The sequence below is a fragment of the Callospermophilus lateralis genome, chromosome 11, assembly GCF_048772815.1.
Source record: "Callospermophilus lateralis isolate mCalLat2 chromosome 11, mCalLat2.hap1, whole genome shotgun sequence".
NCBI lineage: Eukaryota > Metazoa > Chordata > Mammalia > Rodentia > Sciuridae > Callospermophilus > Callospermophilus lateralis.
In genome coordinates this window covers 84218895-84240909 of record NC_135315.1, presented here as the reverse complement: position 1 = coordinate 84240909, position 22015 = coordinate 84218895, and the positions used below count along the sequence as shown (strand labels likewise).

At 39.9% G+C, this 22015-nt stretch overlaps 2 pseudogenes; both read right to left on the bottom strand.

Annotated features, from left to right (window-relative positions):
* Positions 1 to 4491: 4491 nt before the first annotated feature.
* Positions 4492 to 4600, bottom strand: LOC143411115 (small nucleolar RNA U13; annotated as a pseudogene).
* Positions 4601 to 13302: 8702 nt separating this feature from the next.
* LOC143410638 (semaphorin-4C-like) lies at positions 13303 to 18165 on the bottom strand (annotated as a pseudogene).
* Between the last annotated feature and the right edge of the window lie 3850 nt (positions 18166 to 22015).

Genomic DNA, 22015 nt, shown 5'->3' with positions numbered 1-22015 from the left:
ATAGAGGGAAGTAAGAAAACTAATTTAACAAGTGCATGGATCACTCTTTCTATTAGTTATTTTAATTTCCCAAGAAACCCTAGAAAGTAAGTTTAATTATTATTTTAATTTAAGAGGAGAAAAAAATGAGTCCCAGAGAAGATAAGAGGTACTTTCCTGTATAATGGGAAGCCATGCAAAGAACCTACAATGACAGTCTTCATGCCTTCTGCCATTCTTAGATTACCTGCCTGTGAGAGACACTGGCTAGGGAAACTTGTATTAGCCAGAGACAGCACTATGCTCCAAAAATAAGAGAGACTCTTTGGATTAGAGAAGGGCAAAAATAAACCTCAGAGTTATTGTTGGTAAGCTGTGATTGTTGCTGTGGTTTTATTAAGCAATAATTTTTTTCTGACATTGTGCTGGTTTTCAGAGATTATGAGATAGTCCCCATTTTAAAAATAAAACACAAAAATATATTTCTTCATTCCATTAGTGAGCTGAGAATGGTTTTTATTTTCTTTCATGGTTTTTTGCCCAATTTTCTTGAAGCAGCCCCCACATTTGTAAGTTTCACTGAGGCTAGACTAGGACAAACCTTTGTCCTTCAAATGGAGCATGTGTTTCTATTTCAAAGTCTGTGGCCCACATGTACCTTGGGTAAGAACAATGAATGGAAAAGTTGCCAAAATTATAGTATCCTAGGAGAAAAGCAATGTAGACTAATTGTACTCTCTAAAGAGTAAAATAAAGAATAGGCTTCTTTGCTCAAAGCCAAAATTATTTCTATATATCTCTAGTATTTAAAAGTTCCCAAGAAAGCATCCCAAATTTATTCTTAGGACTATAGAATATGATGGCCTTAAGGCACCACACTAGAGGTAGAAATGAGTTTGAGTGGATGACATCTTTTTAAATAGAGAGAAAGAGTTTTCTGATGTTAATATAAATGTATACTTTGATTGATTTTTTTGGAGACCTCTCAAAATATTTTAGATGAAAACATGAGTCAGTTAAAATATGATAATAAAATCAAATCTTTTGTACATATTTATGTCACTACATTTTTATTTTGGAACTGGTTTTAAGACTGAACTTAAATTTTATAGCAATGAGTTATCAATTTATTATTTCTGCTGTTTTTTTCTCTTTTGTATTGATCACTAGCAAAACACAAGCTTGCAAAAGGAAATGTCAATATTTCAGACTAAGCAGAATGGAGGCTACCCCCTAACTTTTCTGACCTTAAATTCAGAAGAAATATATTGATAGGACATATAGAAATCAAAAGCGAAAAAAGAAAAAGAAAATTAGCTCAACTGGGCTTAAAATCTGAGAGTAGTATTTAGAGCTAAGAAATAAATTTGAGTGAAATGCATCTTAGAATAAAAGCAAAACCAAAATTCCAGTGAAGAAACCAAACCATATATGTAAGATGAAAAGAGTAAGACAATTCATTGGAAAAGCTAAAATTCTAGTAGAAATAAGATTAGAAAGAAAAAGAAGATGCAAAATGGATGAAAATGAAAAGAGAAGATCTGTGAGATCTGAATGCTGTGAGAGTTTCATTTAGCAGGGCAGAGGCTCCTCCATTGCCTTCAGGTTGGATGAGTCCCCAGGCCTTTCTAACGAAAGAGTCGAATATTGTGACTTCCTCATTTCTCTCTAATGATGACACTTTCAAAAAGTTCTTCCTTAGCTCTGATATTTGGAACTTTTTCCCACTCACCAAAACTCAAAATAATTATTAATTGGAGAAAATATTTTTTTATGAAAACCAATGCTGCTCTTTGATGATTTTCTCTATTCATGTTAGTTTTAATGTTTTTACAACTTATTGGTGTCTTTCCCCTTACTAAACATGACTATTTTGTTTTAATTAATTTTAGCATTTACATGAAAGAATACTTTGTATAGATTCATTTATTTAGTGTTTTGACTTTAATAACACTCTCTGGGAATAAAGTTATTTTCCATTATTTTGTTATTGTTGTTGTTTTTCCAAATGAAATTATGCTCTTTTTATGCATGGTGTTATATTTGAAGAATGCTAATGCAATAATGAAGCCATACTCAAGCTAATTCATAGCCAAAAATGTTGTTTAAGCACCCACCAATATTGTGACTCTCTTTTAAGCCACATTTTTATACACTTCCTTTTGTTTGCTGTTATTTCTAGGGTCTTGAATTTCCAACTAGACTATAAAATCCTCCATGATAGCAACAGTATTTTAATGCTTTTATGACCTCCATTGATATTGGTATAGTGCTCAGTAAAATGTGCATTTGAATGAGTGTGTGTTGAATTGATACAGTTCTTAAACATGCATATAATTGAGTCATGTGACATCTCTGAGTTGCCAAGTTTTTGAGTTAAATGGTACTTAAATTAAAGTAGCTAGCTTCCTTAAAATTGATAAGATTTTTCTAAAATCTCATCATTCCTAATTCAATTTGTTAAAAAGATGCATATTTCAAGAGCCAACAGTTTTAGAATATCACTTATTCAATTGCATTTTTGCTACTTAACTTTAGAAAACTTAAAAATAAATCTTATTTAGTATACATCTTTTCTTTTTGGCAAAGAATATACTTAAAGAGTTAGAACTACATATGTTCATTTTTGGCAAGAATTCTTACTATATTGGCAAGGTTCAATTGTTTCTTTTAAGATATTTGTATTTCTTAAAAGCCTCACAACAAACAATAACAATATGTGAATTATGTGAAACTGAAGTTCATTCTGTATGTTGTGTATAGATTTATCTTTTCATATACTAAAATATTTGCTATCCTAAACACATTTGTACTGGCTCTGGTGCAATATAAACCTTTGGTAGCTCTCAGTTTTCCTAAACATTTTCTTTAAAGTTTTTTTCCTGTGGTTGTTCTAGCTCAGAATTCTTTTTGTGTGTGTTAAAGTTCTTGACTTAGAATTTTTTTAAAAAGTGTAAGAATTATAAAAACTTTCAGATCCATGTTGTCTTAGAGATTTATTGGTTAAAAATTTGTTGAGAGCCACAGCCGAAGGGGCCCCAGCAAACTTCCACCTGCCAGCAAACTTCCAGACTGCCGGCTGATGATTGGCTCACAGTGGCCCCAGCAACATCTAGCTGATTGGCTCCTCTGCGGTGATGCTCATTGGAGATGCTCATTGAGCTGTTTCCCAGCCCTTTCAGACTACCAGCTGATGACTGGCTCACAGCGGCCCCAGCAACATCTAGCAACATCTAGCTGATTGTCTCCTCTGCGGTGATGCTCATTGGGCTGTTTCCCTGCCCTTTCAGACCACGGAGCTGCTCATTGGGGGACTTTTTTGGCTCCGCTCATGCGACCCAGCCAATCAGCCTCAAGAGCAGGAGGATTGTGGGAGGAAGAGGCTGGGTTGGTGTGTGTGGCTTGTGGGAAGCCAGTGGTGGCAGGTGGGCTCTGAGGGTTTTTTCATGAGGAGCTGTTTTGTTTGGCGTGTGTAGTTCTAAAAATAAAGTTAGTTTCTTTTGACAAGTGGCTCCTGAATTGTGCCCAGCCAGTCTGCGTAACTGACTGCGTAACAGCCAGACTGCGTAACTTTTTAGTACTCAAAGCTACTCTTTTTTTAATATATACTTTTTAGGTGTACATTGACAGAACACAATGCCTTTATTTTTATGTGGTGCTGAGGATCGAACCCAGGTCCCACCCATACTAGGCGAGCAAATCCCAGCCCTCAAAGCTACTTTTTATGTGAAGTTGCCTGTGTGCTTCTCTCTTTCTCTTCTTCCCTCACTGAATCTTGATTTCTATGTTATCTATTTGTCAAAGCCATCAGACTTCCATCTGTTTAATAAAAATAGTGTAAATGAAACATTAGTTTTGTTATAATTACTTGGTACCTTAATAATTTTAAAGAATTTTTTATCAATTTCTTTTGGTATTTATGCTTGTAAGAAAAAATTAACATTGACATTCATACAAATACTATTAACATTCTGAAAATGGTAAATCCACATAATGAAAAATTTGTGTTCACTTTTATGTGCAAAATATAATAATTAAACAGTTTAGGGTAGTTTTACAGGGCTATTCTGTAAATTTTTATCCAGGATATGAGGCCTGAACATATTTTGAAGCAACTGTGTTTAGGGAAGTGAAAATATAATATACTGGAATTATGTGAAGAGGGTAAAGAGATCAAGAAAGTTCAGATATGTCATTATTTAGAGTTAGACTTCATCCTTTAGTTGGTTTAGAATTGTAAAAAGAATAAAAAATAAAAAAATTGAAAATTGAACAAGACAGTATGTTAAATTGAAAATTGAACAGGACAGTATGTGATATGTATTGGAAGGTAATAAGAAAGATAATTCTTTTTGTTCTTTTTAGACAATTTCTAGGGTGGCTCATGGGCCCCAGGAGGAGAGATCAGAGTAAGGTGGAATTATATCACTTATTAAAAAGAAATAAGAACTCAAGAGAGAAGGAAGGAGTTTAAATTTACCTAATATAATACCTTCCTTAGCCTTTTTTTGACAACAGATAAGTAATGTGCAGATGTAGTGACAAGATGTAGAGCAAGGCACATCTCCCACACCAGCCACATGAACACCCAATAATCATTACACTTATGAACCAAAAGTATATTTATTCTATTTTTATAAGTTATATTAAAGATTGTTGTCATGATGAAATAAATGATTAAAGTTTAATTCTTTTTTATATAGGTCATAAAATCCATACAATTATATCTTGGTTAGTATAACAGATTGAATCATATCATAATTTTATCATAATCATATCATAACTTCATGATATACAAAGAAATTTGATGTCAGGAAAATAATTAAAAGAATGTTCTGAATACTTCTTTTCTGCTATTTTTTCCATTTTTTCTGAACCTTTCATTCTGTTATAATTCAGTTATCAATTTCATTTATCAATGGACATGTATGAAGTTCTAACATATTTCAAACTAAATGTACTTGAGAAGTTCACTTGAAGTATGCATTTTAGTGTAAAACAGGAAGTTATATAAACTTATCTATGTCCTTCTCGATTCTGACCATCCTTATTGCTATTCTCCTTTCAGTACTCAGAATCAAACTAAATATCTCTGCTCAGTCTTTGTCAGTGCCAGATTTAGTATTTGTGCCATTTAGTATTTATGCCCTATCAAGTTTCTTAACCTTTTTGACACCATAGATTCTTTCTATGAATTTTGCTTAAAAATATTTACATCATAAAGTTTTGAGACTTAGATAAAATAAAAAATTATTTAGAATATATAGTGCCTCAAAGAGATGCTAACACTATATGTCAATAATATCTTGGTGTATCTTTAATATTACTTGTTTGCATTTTAAATCCTATCAGAAATATGTTTCAAAATTTATTTTTATAAAATAGAAAAAAATCTAGCACTGACAAAGTTTGAGCATAGACAAATTTTAATAAATTTGAAATTTTTAATAAAAATTTCTGTGTTATCATCATAGGTTTTTTTCTCTATATGTTTTACCTTATCAAATTAAACAGGTAAAATTGATATTTCTAAATATGAAATTAAAACCAACTGTGGCTCTACAGTGATCTTTAAAGAATATTATAATTAATGATCTTCTTATTAAGATAGTATGTCCAGATATCTATGCTAATTTTCGATTTTGAAAGCCAAGGCAAAGAGCACATGCATTAAATTTGACATTAGGATAGGATAATTTTTCCTCAGTTTGCCCTTGTTTTAAATAAACTATTCCCCTCCCACTGTGGCAAAAGATGTGTAGAATTTATTCATACTTTACTCTTCAAAAAGTTCTTAAGAGTAAAGGAAATGTCATTTAATATTTTATGACATATCAGTTGAGGAAAAACTATGTGAATTCTCCTTTAACATCTAGATGAATTTTCCCTCTCCTTGCATCCCCTTAATATGTGGAAGAGCTAATTAAGGTGTGGAGCATTACAGAGTATTGTATGGATTGCTGCAATTAAGTGCACATCTCCAAGCAACATAGAGCCATTATGCAAAACCATTGTGAACAGATGATACATTGAGCAGCACAGCTCTGCTGTGTATCTAGTCCTTGATACTGAGAAATACTGCACTTGAGATGGAATATGCAAATAGAAAATCCACACAAGGTCAGAGTGAGAAGGCCAAAATGCCACCCTTTGTTGGTTTCAAAATGAGAAATCCATTTCTGCTGCATAATCAAGTTAAAATAGAAAAAGAAATCCGTCAAAGAAAATTCAGATATTTCTCCTCCTTTTTGCTTCTTTGTAAAATAATTCTTTGACATTTGCCACTAGAGACAAATAGAAGAATTATTTTCACTACGTATTATTCCTCTGGGGTGATTTTATACTTTTCTTAATTTCCTAACATTTTCCCTCTTGTATTTACTCTAATGAGAGAAAATGGTGATGAACCATTACTCAAGAAGTCATCCATGATCATTGCTTTATTTATACTTTTCCACTCTCTGAGTTACCTTGAGAAAGAGTCTTTTCATTCTTTTCTTTCTCCAGCTTAAGTACAACAATAATAATAAACAAATAAATTTGTATACTTTATTTTCCTAATAGGATAAAATGATTAATAAATGGTGAAATGATTTTTATTTAGGTAAATAAATTTTTAGTTGTTTCTCTTTTGTGTTCATCTCACGTGCACAGGGGTCATCTCATGAATTTCTGCATTTTGTCTCATGCTATTCTCCTAACTCACCTTTTTCTTATCCTTCATCCCTAATGCCCACTTCTCTGTTTATGCAGATTTCTAATGAGTTTTATGTATGTACTTGGATAAATATAAATATGTCTCACTAAATAAGTCTTCTGTGCTTAATTCATATAGCTATAATTCAATTTTATACATTTGAAATTGTACAAATCCAGTATAATTATCTTAACATTGTCTCCAACTTCTCCTGATTATCTCTAATTCTGGCATTTCTGTGAACAATGCCAAAATAAAGCAATCATGTCTATGTTTTTTTCTAAACTTTTTCAAAAATTGCTCTAAACTTAAATCTATGAGTAAAATAACTGGAACAAAGGATATATTACATTTAACTTCATTCATAGTCAGAATAATTCAATGATCTAAATTTTCATTTAAGTATTAATTTTGTATACATAAATTTAGAGTATTCATATATTTAAAGATTTTCTGAGCAAGATGTAGATACTATTTATTTTATGTCTTGAGATATATGGATCTCTCTTTTTTAATTTTAAGAGAAAAAATTAGATTCATAGAAAAATTGAGGGAAGTTACAGAGAGTTTTTATATACTCCTTGCCCCACATGAGCAGAGCTGCCTCAAGTTAACATTCTGTGCCACTAATAATATCTTAATATTTGTTATGAGTGTGTGTGTGTTATAGTCCTTGAAATTATACTGATATAATCAATATCCAAAATAGATAGTTTTTCTATCTAAATAGATAGTTTTTCAATATCCAAAATAGAGAGATTTTCTTTTTAACCTGGCAGATTTTTATTTTTAATATTTAAATGTTTGAATTATTAAAAAGTTAGCCATATGCTTTTATTTCCTTTTAGCTCTCTAATGTGATGGATTAGACTGTAAGGCTTCTTGATATTGAACCATGTTTGCATTGTTGGGATAATGCCCAATTGATTATGTATTTTTTTCTTTAAAAAATAACCTTTTCCTATTCTGGTGAAGGAGATATAACACAAAATTTCCTCTTGTGATTACTATGAAGCATACAGTTCTGTGGCACCCAACTAACACCACCATGCCATGTATTGTTTTGTAGTACATCATTAAATTTTCTTGTCAGGATTTTGTATCTAAAACCAGAAGTGAGGAAAAATGAGACCATAATTTCATTGACTTGAATTCTTGCTCACTGATTTGGGAACCCAGGTTTCCCAGCCTTCTAAATAAGCTGGCAGCTTTCACTCTGTTTGCTAGAAATCCTTGCATGGGAGCGAAAGCAACAGTTTCCTCCAGGCACATGAAGAATCACCTATAAAACCTCCCTGCTGATGTCTCTGTGACATTTTTGGGTGCATTTGAGTGTAAATATTTTATGGTTACTTTTTGTCTGTGCTAGGCAAGCACTCTATTGTTGAGCACACCATTCTTTTAAATATAACCCAATGGCACTCTTCAGTCCCCTGCCTGGCCCCTCTGCCAGGCCCTACCTCTGATTCACCTCTTCTTCAGCTCCTGGTTGTGTTCTTCTAACTGATACTGGAGCTGCTTTCTCTGCTGCTCTAGGGGCAAGTGGCTAAAATCCTCTGAAGCCACAGTCTGCAAAGGAAAGAGAGGGTTGAGTCTGGGATTCTGAAGCTGAAGCTTCCAGGCGCTGCACACTCCTGAAGATTCAAGTCCACCTTCCTCCCCTTCCAAATATCTTGGGAGCAAGGTCATAGACAGAGTGAAGAAGGAGTGGGATCCAGCTGGCTGCAGGAAGCAAGCCTAGGGTCCACCATCTTGCTGATGGGAGGGCCAGTGCCATCCCTCCTCCCACAGTCCTCACTTACCCCCATGGCCTCCTGGAAGGATGATAGCCACAGATTGACTGACTTACTGATCTCACTCAATAAGACCAAGGGATCATAGACATAGCTGGTAAGGGAACCCATTAGGCAAGGCCAAGGACATGACACCCTCTAGGGGGAAGAGGGTTGGGGGGGCGTGACAACCAGCTGGGTCCAGGAAGGGACAGGCAAGGAGGAGGCAAGGGCAGAAAATGAAGATGGACAGAAGGATGAACATAAGTATGGATGCAGAGAAGCAAAAGCAAAAAAGAAATAAAAAATAGTAATAATATCCCAAATCAAGATGCATAATCACACAGAAAGTACATGTAAGGGCAACACAAAATCTGATAGGTAACAAGGAGGACATTAGACTCAGAGAAAGAGGTCACACCTCTCTCTACCCCATCTCCTACATCCCTTGACTATTAGGTCTAGGGGCTGGAACAGGGATGCTATAGTCCACTGGGTTTTCTGGACTCAGTTTAGAAGGAGGTACAGGAGGCATTTGCATGAAGAAAGTCTTCAGACACAGGCCAAAGTGGCATGCCACTCACAGAGGGCTGTGGAAGGCAGGAAAGGTCAGGGGTTACAGCTTAGGAGGAGAGGGCTGAAGACCAGAATGGCTGGTGTCAGTGGGAGGTGTCTAATGCATACTAGGGAGTCAGGAGCTGTCCAAGATATAAACCGGTGGTGTTAGGGTTTACATCTGATGCTAAAAACACACAAACAAACAAAAAATACCAAAACTATAGAGCATAAGGATCCATCAGATGGATAGAGATCTGGGGTTAGGGGCACTCCTAAAAGACAGGAACACAAACTGTCAGTCCAGCACGAATTCTACCAGCAGATCTTCTCCCAGCATCCTGAGCATCAGTAGACAGATGCCACAGGACAACATCCTGCCCTCCTCAGTCTCAGGGGACTCCCAGGCCAATGTGCTGCTGACTTGCCTTCCTTCCCTCCAGCGCAGGAATGTAGCAAAGAGGAAAAGTATGGCCCAGGACTCAGCATTCCTGTGGCTGGGCTCAACTCATTAGGGCCTCAGCTGTCCCCACTCAGTGTCTTCTCACACAACATTCTGGGCCCCCACCTTGCTCTTCTTGCCAAAAGGCCAGCGCTTGGCACAACTATGGCCAGGGCCCTGGAACTTAGGCTCTCCATCTGAGCAGGTGTCCAGGCCATTTTCTGAGTGTGCACAGATCACAGGCTGGCTGAAGTCCTCAAATTCCACATCACCAGGGCGGGCATAACCTGACTTGTGCACCTCAATGAGAATCTGGGTGTCCTGGGGGAAGGAACAGTGGGTGGGCAGTCAGAGGCAAGGCCCTACCTAGTTTGGGAGATTCCCACAGTGCCCACTCATTGGCCTACTCAGGCACCCACATTCTTGGTATCCCCAGTTTAAGCAGCCACCTTCATGTCCTCAAAGCACTTGGTAATGATGAGTAACACCTGCAGTTCCATCTCTGACAGCAGCCAGTACCCTGATTTACTGATCTCACTGAATGTGGCTCTATACTATTCCTTGACCTGCAGTTTCTGTGGGGACAGGGAAAAGGCATGAAACACATGAGTGGAGGCAGATCAGGTATAAAGCATTCTGCATATATGATGGTGCCCTAACTGTCAGCACTAGCTCCTGCCCAGTGGGGTGGGGAAGACACACTCCGGTAGGTGAAGCTGCAACATAGGGCTGGGGGTTGAAAATGAGTTATATAAGAACTGTAAATTGCTTCAGGTCAATTTGGTATCACTTGTGTTTTGACACAAAGTTATGAAGTATATCTTGTTTCCAATGTTTATTTAGTATAAGTGATTTCGGATCTGTATGTACTTTTTTTGGTAAATTATTTTATTGAAATTATTATTTGAAATAATAATTTTTTCATTGAAATAAAAATTTACAAAGAATAGGTAACTATCCCCAAGGAGTTTATTGATTAAAAATATCAACTGGTTGGCTATTTTATCTGCACATAATTAGTGGAAGTTTTAGTTGTTTCATACTGATTGGACTGAAGTAAATTTGAACATATATTTAAGATAAATATGAACTCTGATAAATTTTAAGTTATTCACTTCATAAATTATATTTTTGGAAAAAAACTCATGGTACTTTTAGTTGAGGAAAGTAAATGTCTTATCTGGAGCTTGGCCCCAATCAAAGAAAGGCACCTTGAGTTATTCATTCTCAGCAAGTAACATTTCTTTCCATACCTTTATTCATCCACTATATAGCTATTGTAAATCAGTGAAACTATTTTGCAGTAAATTCAGAAGATATGAATATCCTCTTCTAACCAGTTCTCTATCTCAATTTCTTTAGGAATAACGAGCAGCACCTATGTTCCCAATGGAACCTGGAGGAAATTAACAATAATGTTGAGGAAATAGGTCCTCCATATGATTAGATTGGTTTTATATCCATCAATCAATCATTCAATAAATGTTTTGAACACTAACCAGCATTGTGTTCCACAGATACATGGTGATGTATCTGTGGAAAACAAACAGACAAACATTGTTTTTTTTTTTTTTTTTTAAATTCTTGTCTTTCTTTATAAAATTTGCATTGTTGTTAGGATAAATAAACCAAGTTATTGATTGCTTAGCATAGTTATATTCTTCAGCTATTATTTTCACTATACTTAATATTCCAAAATAATGATAGTTAATCTCATTAAATAATGGCTAATTAACAAGATTTTAAATTGGTACATTTCTGGGAAGCCCCTTGGAATATAAAACAATAAACAAACAGAGGCCCAATATTCCCATTTGACAAGACACAATTATTTGCCTTAATTAAATTAATATTTTCAGAATTATTGTGGTGATAAATTTGTTAAACTGGTGCTTCAAGGAATTTCAGGTTTCTTGTAGTTCTTGTAAAATCAATTCTTTTATATTATTCGGGGAATGGAAGCAAGTGCAAGTTTAGAATTTTATTTTTGTCAGGGTAACCAATTTTTGAAAAGCTAAGCTTGGTTTCTTTCTTCTGACTTATAAAATAAGAGTCAAGAATTATCTTCCCAAATGAGTATAAAATACTAAATATCAATATTTACCTCCAACTCGTAGATTTAGGCAAATAATCATTTGAAAAATTAAAGAAACTTGTTTAATGTAATGAACTCAGGGGTGTGCTTCTACTGAACTACTCCTCAGCCCTTTTTGTTTTGTGAGACAGGGCCTCACTAAACTGTCCAAGTTGTCTTGGAGCATGCAATCTTCCCACTGAGACTCTGGAGTCACTGAGATTACAAGCCAGCATGATACTATATGGAGCTTACATGGAGCTTATGGAAAGGTAAGAATAATGCATATGTGTGTATCTTATACATAAATATATGCTTAGTCTGAAATATATCTGTGTGCATAAACTGTGTGTGTGTATGTATATATTATGGTGGTGCTAGGTGCTCTGAAGTCAGTGAAGGGCTATAATGCAGTGGGCAGGGATGGCCTCCCTGATAAGGTAACAAATGAACAAAACATAAAAGTGAGAAAAGGGACCATTTGAATAGATGTACAAAGACAATAAAAGCAGCAGAAACTCCCTCACAAAATCAGACACACTGACTTATCAACTTGGAGTTACAGGACTGAAATCTACATTAAACCCAGGGAGAAAAAATCTCAAGTTAAGAATATTATATACAAGATTGACCAAATTATGGGCATTTACAGATGTGGCATAATGAATCCTATGATTATGTATATTTACAATATACCAATTTTTAAAAGTTATATTCTAAGTTGAGTGTGGTGGTGAATGCCTGTAATCCCAATGACTCAGAGTGAGGCAAGAAGATCTGGAGATCAAAGCCTGCTTCAGCAGCTTAGTAAGGCCCTAACCAACCTAGTGAGAACCTGAATCCATATAAAAAATAAAAATTCTGGAAATGTAGCTCAGGGTTAGAATGTCCCTGGGTTCAATCCCCAGTACCAAAAACCAAAAATAAAATAACAATAATTAAAATATAAATAAAAAAGAGAACATCTAAAAGAAACCCAAAAGAACATTATGCATCAAAGATCAATAATCAGATTAACAGAAGATTTAACAACTGCTGCAGACACAAGCAGATAAATGAGATTTCCAAAGGACTGAACAACAACAACAACAACAACCTGTCATTCTAGAGATTTATGACTAGTTAAACTATAACTAGAGTAGGGGCAGGAAAGGACAGCTTTCTCCCTGAAATAAAAACTATTAAGCTGTTATTAAACAATTAAACCACATATTTTAAGCATATCAGCTCTGGAGGCTGATAGCAGAGGATCGCAAGTTCAAGGACAATCTCAGCAACTTAGTGAGGCTTTAAGGAATTCAGGGAGATGCTATCTGTAAGTAAAAAATAAAAAAAAAGGGCTTGGGATGTGGCAACCCTGGATTCAGTCCCCAGTACAAAAAATAATACATCTGAATAAAGCAAAATGACCCCAGAGAAAAGGTATCATTTGAAGGAGGAATAATTCACACAATACAATTGAAAAAGATCTTTATCATTGTGGAATTAGAAAATACATAAACAAAGAAACAAAATGGAGTCAGGTGACAACAGTGTTCTGAGGAGAGCAAGATGAGAGGTGTGTCAGAGCAATCTGGAGAGGAAGGGCCCTGCTTTGGACAGGGCAAGTTTTCTTTATCAACATCAGCACAACTGAACTTCTGAGCCAGAACAGTCCTTAGGGTGGGAGCTGACCTGGGCATGAAAGGATGTAGACAACACCTGCCATTTTAACAACCAAAAGTGTCTCTAAACAATATCACAGGCCCTTAGGCCCGCTCCTGAGGGCCCTAGAAAGAGGTGTTCAAGAAGGCAGGGGCTGGCCTGGGTTGCCAGGAGGTGCAGATAGGGACCCAACTCCAAGCTGGCCCCAGCATGTCCAGGCACAATCTAGAGGGGCCATCCAATTACTAGTATCCAACAGGATCTCAAAATTACTCTTCTGTTTCTGAGCTGGAAAGGGGACTGATGTGATGTTTGAGCAACTCCAGCGGGTACAATAGGGTCCTCTCTGCTGCCTTGATATCATTTTCCAGATTTTCCTGAAGCCGCTGGCAAAGCGACCAAACCAGAAAAACCAGTAACACCAGGCTCAGAGCCCCCAGGGCAACCACAGCCAGCCACATAAGCCATAGGTATTCCATGGGGGCCTGAACCTCCAGGTCACTGAGGGGCCCACTATCACAGCCACAAGATACCCCTCAACAGCCAGCCATGTCCCCTACTCCTCTGAAAAGCAGTTGTAGGCCCCAGCATGGTGATATTGGGCAGTCATCACCACCAGGGCTTGGAGATGGGCATCATAGTGGATGGAGCCTGGTTCATCTGCAGGTAGGTCCTGGCCCTCAAAGATTCAGCAGGTATAGGCCAACTTGGAGGAGAGGAACAGGGAAGTACCAAGTCTGTGCCCACTACCATTGTGATGTTTTTCAGCATTCACCTGACTGTAGCAACAGAGAGAGAAGGTAGCAGTGTCAGTGCAAGAGACCAAGGGCCAGGGAGGTGTGATGTGGAAAATCCACCTAAGGACCACAGCCCATCTGGAGTGGAGGGGAACACAAAAAAGCTCACCTTTCTTAGTGCCATGAAGGTCACAAAAGCCTCTGGTATCTGAGATCCCCATGTTCTGAACAAGTAGAGATCTGGCAGAGGAAAGGGGTGTCAGAAGCATGGTTCCAACCACCGTATCCACACACCTTCCTGGTCCCAGCCCTTGCAGAACCCAGCTCACCCAGAGTAGCTGGCCACAGACAAACAGTGACTAGTGTTGATGCTCCAGGCAGAGTAGGAGTCCCGCGCAAGGACACAGTCTGCACAGATGTGGTACTTCACAGAGTCTGCCAGGGGCAGCTGGACCAACTGAGAGCAGGAGCCAGCAAAGAGAAGCTTCTGTGGGAGAAGAGGAGTGAGAGGGTTGGTAGGGCCACATGCATCCCAGGGCTGCTCAGACTCCAAGAAGCACAAGCATGAGAGGTGCCCATATGAAGAAGAGGCAGAAGACAGCACTGCAAAGGAAGGTGCAAGTCTCAAGAAAACAGGGAGGCTATACACACAGAAGGCATGAAACATTTTCCTCCAGTGCCCTTGGCTCTCACAATAGCACCAGCACAGCATAAGGTGTTCTCTGTTTGAATGGTAACTGCCAATCTGAGTGTTTACACAACCCCATATTCTTTCTGCTATTACTCCATGTGCTGGGAAACAATTTTAAGTGATAATAGCTGCAAAAGGCAAACAAATCATCATCCAGAGGATGCTGCAAATGTGTATGAGGGTTAAGGAAAAAAACAACACTTCAGGGGACATGGTGGGGAATCAGCGGGTCAGGCCCGGTGCACCACTGGGGACTAGGCAGAAACCAACGCTGGGAGGGCACCATAAACATGTAAAAGCTGAGGAAGTCTGGCGAGTATGGAGAGGATCAGAGAGGAGGCTGTAAGCAGAGTCCTGGACCCACATAGAGGTGTCTAAAAAAAAACATGAGTTTTCTCCAGGACTAATTCTGGGAATGCAGCCCTGCAGGGACCAGGGTATACATAATGCTCCTTTGGAGTGCCAATTCTGTCAGCACACACCCTGACTTCCCAGGCTTGCCCTGAGGTTACTTAGGTGTGCTGAACTGGCCAACCATGCCAACCTGATTTGGGGATGGTGGAGTGGGTGCAATGGCAGTGCATGGAGTCTAATTAGCTACCTTGCTTGGTGACAGCACAAGGCTTTCCACATTTTTTTGTCAAACACTTACAGTTCCTCAATCAGGTAGACCCCAGGCCTCAGGATCACAGCCTTGAGCAGCCAGCCGTCTCCTGGAAAAGTCTGGAGAAGGGAGTGTCAATGACAGGGAATGAGGCTCTTGGGTGTCTCCCAGCCCCAGACACACCCAAGAGCTTACCTACCTGTGCCAATGAACAGCAGTGTATAGATGGCTTTGTCAAATCCTGTAAATTTGTCAGCCACCAGGTGGGTGAAGTTGGTGTTTTCATGAGCAGGGGCTGGCCCCATGAAGGCTCTACCTGCTTGTCCATCAGTGGGTGCTTCTTGATGAAGATGAGGGTTCTGTCAGCTAGCTCCAGAGAACTGGTGTGACCATGGTGATGGTGCCATTTGTTGATGCACTTGTGGGGGTAGGGGTATGGACAGGGGAGCTATCAGCTGTTGGGAGGCCACTGGAACTGACAGGGAACACTTCCTGCCCAAAAGACTCACTGAACCAGGCTGGGGGCTGGGTACTGGGTCAGTGTATTGACCCCACTTCTGCACTTCCTCAAACAACCCAGGGTTGGTTTCTGCCTAGTCCCTGGTGGTGCTCTGGTCCTGACCTGCTGGTTCCCCACCATGTCCTCCTCCTTGTAGGGACCTTGGAATACCCACTGGATCTCTTCCAACTGGTACTCACAGACTGAGGAAAGGTCCACATCACCCCTGTTGCAATGAGAGAGGGATCTCAAGGGTCAGGTCTGATGCCCACCTTAACATCTCACCCCAGCTCCAGAGATTGCAGGAATGTAGGGATCAGCAGAAAATGCTCATGGGAAGAAGAATATACCAGCAGGCAGATCTAAGGTGCCACCAGGCAGGGCCTTGCCTTCTTTCCCCAGGGGCCTTTAAAAGGGGCAAGTACTCAGTGTTCCAGAAACTGACCACTTGGATGTCCCTATAGGACAGCATGGTTCAGGCCCTCCCACCCACATACTGCCCTTGACCTGAAGACCTGCTCATCCCCACCCCAGCATTCCTGGCCAACTCACCATCACATTTGAAATACACCAAAGAAGGTGGTCTTGTGCCAGGAGGCACCCTGCAGGGTGTGCTTAGCCTGCAGCTGGTTGAAATAGAGCTGCTGGTTGGGCACTGAGCACCCCAGCCATGACTTCAGGAATGTGGTCCACTTCTTCTGCAGTGTGCGTGCACCGGCTATGTCACTCTGGCAGATATCAAGGGGATGCAGTGGGTCAGCCACTGCCCAGCCCACAGGGTTCCCAGGGCTCATGCTGGGGGCTCAATACCTTTTAGACACGGGCAACTTGGGCCAGCAGCTGCTTGGTACAGCAGTCGTATTCCACCACCCTCTCACTGAAGAAGTACACCTTGTCGTCATCCCCTGTGATGCTCCCCACACTCTCAGGGACATAGGCAGAGACAATGAAGTGGGGCCCTGCAGCAAGGTAAGGAGGTTCAGTCATGAGGTGACAAGGACCTCACAGGTTTCCCACCCTGGGCTTCCCCAGTCCTTCTCCCTGCTCACTGTTGAGCCATGAGGCCTCATACTCTGCCTTCATGGGGTGATAGGGCCCCATGTTCTGGAGGATGACATGCTGGGTGGCCAGGAAGTTATTGAGGGTGGCTGAGTACAACTCACCATCTGTGGGAAATGGAAGGATAGTCAGGCCATAAACAAGGTGTAGACACCCCAGAGTGTGTCAAGTTCCAAGGGCTCACTCAAAACAGGCACAGCCACTCACCTACAAGAAGGCCAGTGTGGCCCTTAGCTGGGTCATAGGGACAATTCCCCTTCCCATCATCAAAATCTTCATGCTCCAAAGTGAAGGTGAGCATGTTCTAGAGGCAGAGGGAGCCAGTCAGGAGGATGAGCATGAGGGCAGGATCCCATACTGGAGGCCAGGGTGGCAGGCAGCCAGGGTGGGGCAGCACTCACAATGTAGGTGCACTTGGGCTGAAAGGCGTAGGTACCACGGACATACAGATGGGAGGTGTTGTAAGGCTGCAGGAAGCAGATGCAGTTGAAACACTCCATCTTGGGGATACAGGGATCAATCAGTGAGACCCCTAGGTGAGGACCACTAGTGCCGAGGCTAAAGAGAGGTCTGCCCTCAAATGACAGTACTCCAGGGAACAGTGCCCTGTGAGGCCCAGGAGGCCAGCAGTGCCTGAGCATCCACATGGCTGCTCTTCCCTTTCTCAGTACACTCGATCTTCTTCTCAGCTGGTGCCTCCCAGAAGATCTAGTGGACAAGGAATATGGTAATGTCATAAGTAGATGCAGAGAAGGATGATACCCTGTGGGAAATCTTGATCCTCATCCTCCGGAAGCTTCTTTCAGTAGAGGACAGAAGCCCCTAGCCACCAGCAAGGAGTCCTGGCACTTGTCTTCCAAGTCACTCAGGAGGCTGAGGCAGAAGTATTACAAATTGAAGGCCAGCCCTTGCAACTTAGTAAGAACTTGTATGTAAATAAAGTTTGAAAAGGGGCTGTGAATGCAGCTCATAGAGTGTCCCTGTGTTTAAGCTCAAGTACATGGGTATGTTTGGGGGGAGTCCCATAGTACTTCATCATGACATAATCCAGTAAGTGCCATAGAAGGGAAGAGAGAGCTTGCTGATCCTGATGGGGGTTGGGAAAGCCTGGAGGTACACTATTTGATGAGATACCATGTGGTTTAATTGGGTCAAATGGTGGTTGCATTCCAAGCTTTCTGAAGAATCTCCATATTGCTTTCCAGAGTGGCTGTACCCATCCAAATTGATTTATTCTAAGCAAGTGTCTTCCCATGTCTTTTAAGTTTAGAGGCAAGGAGTTCTTTTTCCAAGGATGTCATGCCACTTTTTAAATTATTGTTGAAACTCCAAATATGTGTAGCTTTTCATCCACCCTTCCCACACACAAGTAAATGAATATCACAGTATCTCACTGGATCTCCAGTGCCCATATGTGTTTGCAGCTGATGGCAGGGTTGAAGTTTTGTGGCAGAGATCAGACAGCACAGGCTCAGAATGTTTCTCTCCTCCTTATTTTCCATCCTTTTATCATTGGAGATGGAGCCCAGCAGCCTGCTTGAATCCTTAGGTAGTGTGACCCTAGAATATTGGTGGCATTATTTCTACTCTCCATTAGGTACCAATAGCAAAAAAGCAAATTGGGAGCACACTTATAGCATCTGCAGTAAGTATGAAGTTTGTGTGCATCTGTTGGGCTGCAGTGATGAGATGAATCCTCTTTGTTAATATGTGACTTGCAACTTGAAGCCTCCCCAGTCTCTGAATTATAAAGCAGGTTGCTCCGTGGGCAGCCTTTCAGCCAGAGAACACATGGAACAGAGCAAGGGATAATTCTGGGAATGCAAAGAGCACACTGGAATTTTTTTCCTTTCCCTTTTGGTGGTGACTTTAGGTAACAGCTTCGTCAAAACCTGGCTGATTCCATAAAGCCTTGGAAGTAAGGGCTGCTAGAAATGAGAGCACACTGAAGTATGTCAGCAAAACAAGAACAAGGGGCTGCTCTTGTAACATGCACTCTAGTACCTTGACCCCTCTCCCAAAAACTATAGTTCCGAGTCAGGCGTGGTTGTGCATACCTGTAATCCTAGTGGCTCTAAAGGCTGAGGCAAGAGGATTGCAAGTTCAAAGCCAGCCTCAGCAAAAGCAAGGCCCTAAGCAACTCAGTGAGACCCTATTGCTAAATAAAATATGAAAAAGGGCTGGGGATGTGGGTCAGTGGTTAAGTGTCCCTGGGCTCAATCCCCTGTAAAGGGGGGATTTTTTGTGTATGCTAATTATATAGAATAGTGGGTTTTGTTGTGGTATATTTGAAACTGCATATACTATAACTGTAGCATAGACAAAGGGGTCAGAGGGAGAGTTGAGGGATGCAAGGGGAGGGTACCCTGAATGAAATATATCAATCAGAATATCATGAATCCTATAAAGAAAGAAACTTTCAAGCCTTCCACAGAACTAAGACTCTGTCTACCACCAACAGATGGAGCTGGGGGGTGGGGGGCTTATGTCATGTCCCTTTGGCTTGGAAACAAATATTTGTAAACACTTTTTCAGAACCTAACATAAATTGAGACTGAAATAGAAGACAGGAACTTATTATGCTTGATCATGACCTGTTGGCATAATACTTAAGATTTATTGATTCCCTTCTTCTATAATTCCATAGTCATAAAGAGAATTGGAATCATTTTGTTAAAAGCTAGAATGCTAGGTAGTGCTTGTTTTGGAGAAAATGTACCAGAAGTTTGTGCCTCAAAGAAGTGGAGTGGAGTTACAGCTACAAACCTGTTTTCTCTGATATCCATTTCTAGGAAATTGTTTTCACAATATCTGAGCATCTCTTAATTAATTGGTAAAATGAATTTCTGAGCAGAATTGTACTGTGGTCTGATAAGCCAGAAAATCCCCTCTTATTCACCCCTCACAAACACTCTGCTTAGCATTTTAAAAGGATTCTCCCCTCTTCAAAGATGAAGAATGATTGTTGTTTTTATTTTATCAATCCACATATTTAAACAAGTTTTTTTCTGTTTTGTTTTATACCTGAAATTGAACCCAAGGGCAGTTAACCACTGAGCTATATGCCCATCCATTTTTCTATTTTATTTAGAGACAGGATCTCACTAAGTTGCTGAGGCTGGCTTTGAACTTGCAATCCACTTACCTCAGCCTTCAGAGCTGCTGAGATTACAGGGGTGCAACACTGCACCCAGCTAAATGTAACTTTTTAATTCCACTTCTACACATGGGTGTATAAAGTCAATGTGACCTCAACTGATGTAACCTGCAGATTAGCCACTGGTAAACACAAACAAGATTGGAGACTTTTTAAGCAAATGGTTAGACATGTCATCACTTTTCACAGTTTGTCCATGGTTAGCATATACAGTTTCAGCAATAATCTTGCAGTTTCTGATGTAAGTTCTTGCCATAAATTTTTATTGGGGGGGGCAGGGATAGGAGCTGGGATTTTCACACTAAAGCCTGCTGTCCGTTGTGTGGATAATCCTCAGTTTTTTTCTTTGCATTTGACTGTGCAGATGACATAAAAACATTTTGTGAATTGGAAAGTATGATCACATTCCCCCTCAGGTTTCATTGAGGCACAGATTCCTAGTGAATCTATTTTATGCCTGCACATTTTTGGGGAGGTGAAGTACTTTTGCTCTGAAGGATGCTGCAGCCACTTTTCAAGTGGGAAAAAAGTTATCTCTAATACATGTGAAATTTTTCACTACCTAAGAGGAAGGGAGTTGGAAAACAGCTTTTATCTTTTTATTTTTTTTCCTTTTTCTTTCTTTCTTTCTTTTTTTTTTTTTGTACCTGGGATTGAACTCAGTGGCACTCAACTACTGAGCCACATCCCAGCCCCATTCCTTTTTTATTTTATTTAGATACAGGTTTTCCCTGACTTGCTTAGGGCCTTGCTAAGTTATTGAGGCTGGCTTTGAACTTGCCAACTTCCTGCTTCAGCCTCCTGAGCTGCTGGGATTACAGGCATGCCCAGCTAGGAAGCAGTTTTAAGTCACAGAGACATTTGATGTGCATATTTGTGTGAGTTAGAGTCTTACTAGAGACATTTTTTAAAATAGTTTTTAAGTTAGAGATGAACTCAATATCATTATCTGGTTTATGTATTTTTATGTGGTGCTGAGGATTGAACCCCAGTGCCTCACTTGTGCTAGGCAAGCACTCTACCACTGAGCCACAATGCCAGCCCACAAATTAATGTATTAAAGCTCAGATTTTCCTCCTGTCAAGTGGAGTATTACCAACATACTTCACAGGGTTGCAAAGAGGAGTTAGAAAAAGTGCTTAGAAGAATATATTCTCTATAATCCTTAGATATTGTGATTAATGTATCATGCACAATTTCAAGTAGCTTACATCATAAGACACAGCTAAAAAGGGTGAAATGAATATCCCCCAGTGGTAGAAAAAGCAATTTGACACATTCTGGAGTCCCGATACATTTTTTACTCTGGAGTCCTGATACATTCTTACTCAGATCGTGAATGGGGTTCTGTGTGCCCCTCCTATGGTTCATGATGGTTTTACTAGGTTTGTATATAGTAGGAGTACAGGTAGAGCAGCAGATGATACAGCCTCAGGGCCAGGCTGTATTTATCGACATTATCTGGGAAAAGACCTGAGGTTTCTGGGGGAGGAAACAAACAGTAGCTGATAAAGTTTGGTGGTACGAAGCATGATTCCAGAGAAAGCAATGCTCCCCAGCTAGCTGGTGACAGATTCCTGCTTGCTCTTCCTTTAAGCTAAGAGATGTGCAGAGGTTGATGGGAAGGGAGTGGGCGTGAGTTTTATTCTTCCTCATGGCTTTATCTTTGTGAAATAGGTTAGGGAGATTGTTATTTGGAACTTCAGGATATTTCTGTACCCCATAATAAGCGAGTCTGTGCTAGACAGATTGATAGCACTCCATAAATAGAGATGGCCCCCACCTTATGATGGGTTGACTTAAAATATTTCAACTTTACAGTGATGTGAGAGCAGATCTTTCAACCACTCTGTTTTTTTTTTCACTTTGAGTTCAATATTCAGTGAATTCCATCAGCCTTACAACACTGTGTTATAAATTGAGCTCTGTGCTGGGCACAGGGGTGCAGGCCTGCACCTGTAATCCCAGCAGTTTGGGAGGCTGAAGCAGGAATATCACAAGTTCAAGTACAGCTTTACCAATTTGGTGAGGCCCTAAGCAACTCAGCGCAACTCTGTCTCTAAATAAAATACAAAATAGGGATGAGATGTGCCTCAGTAGTTGAG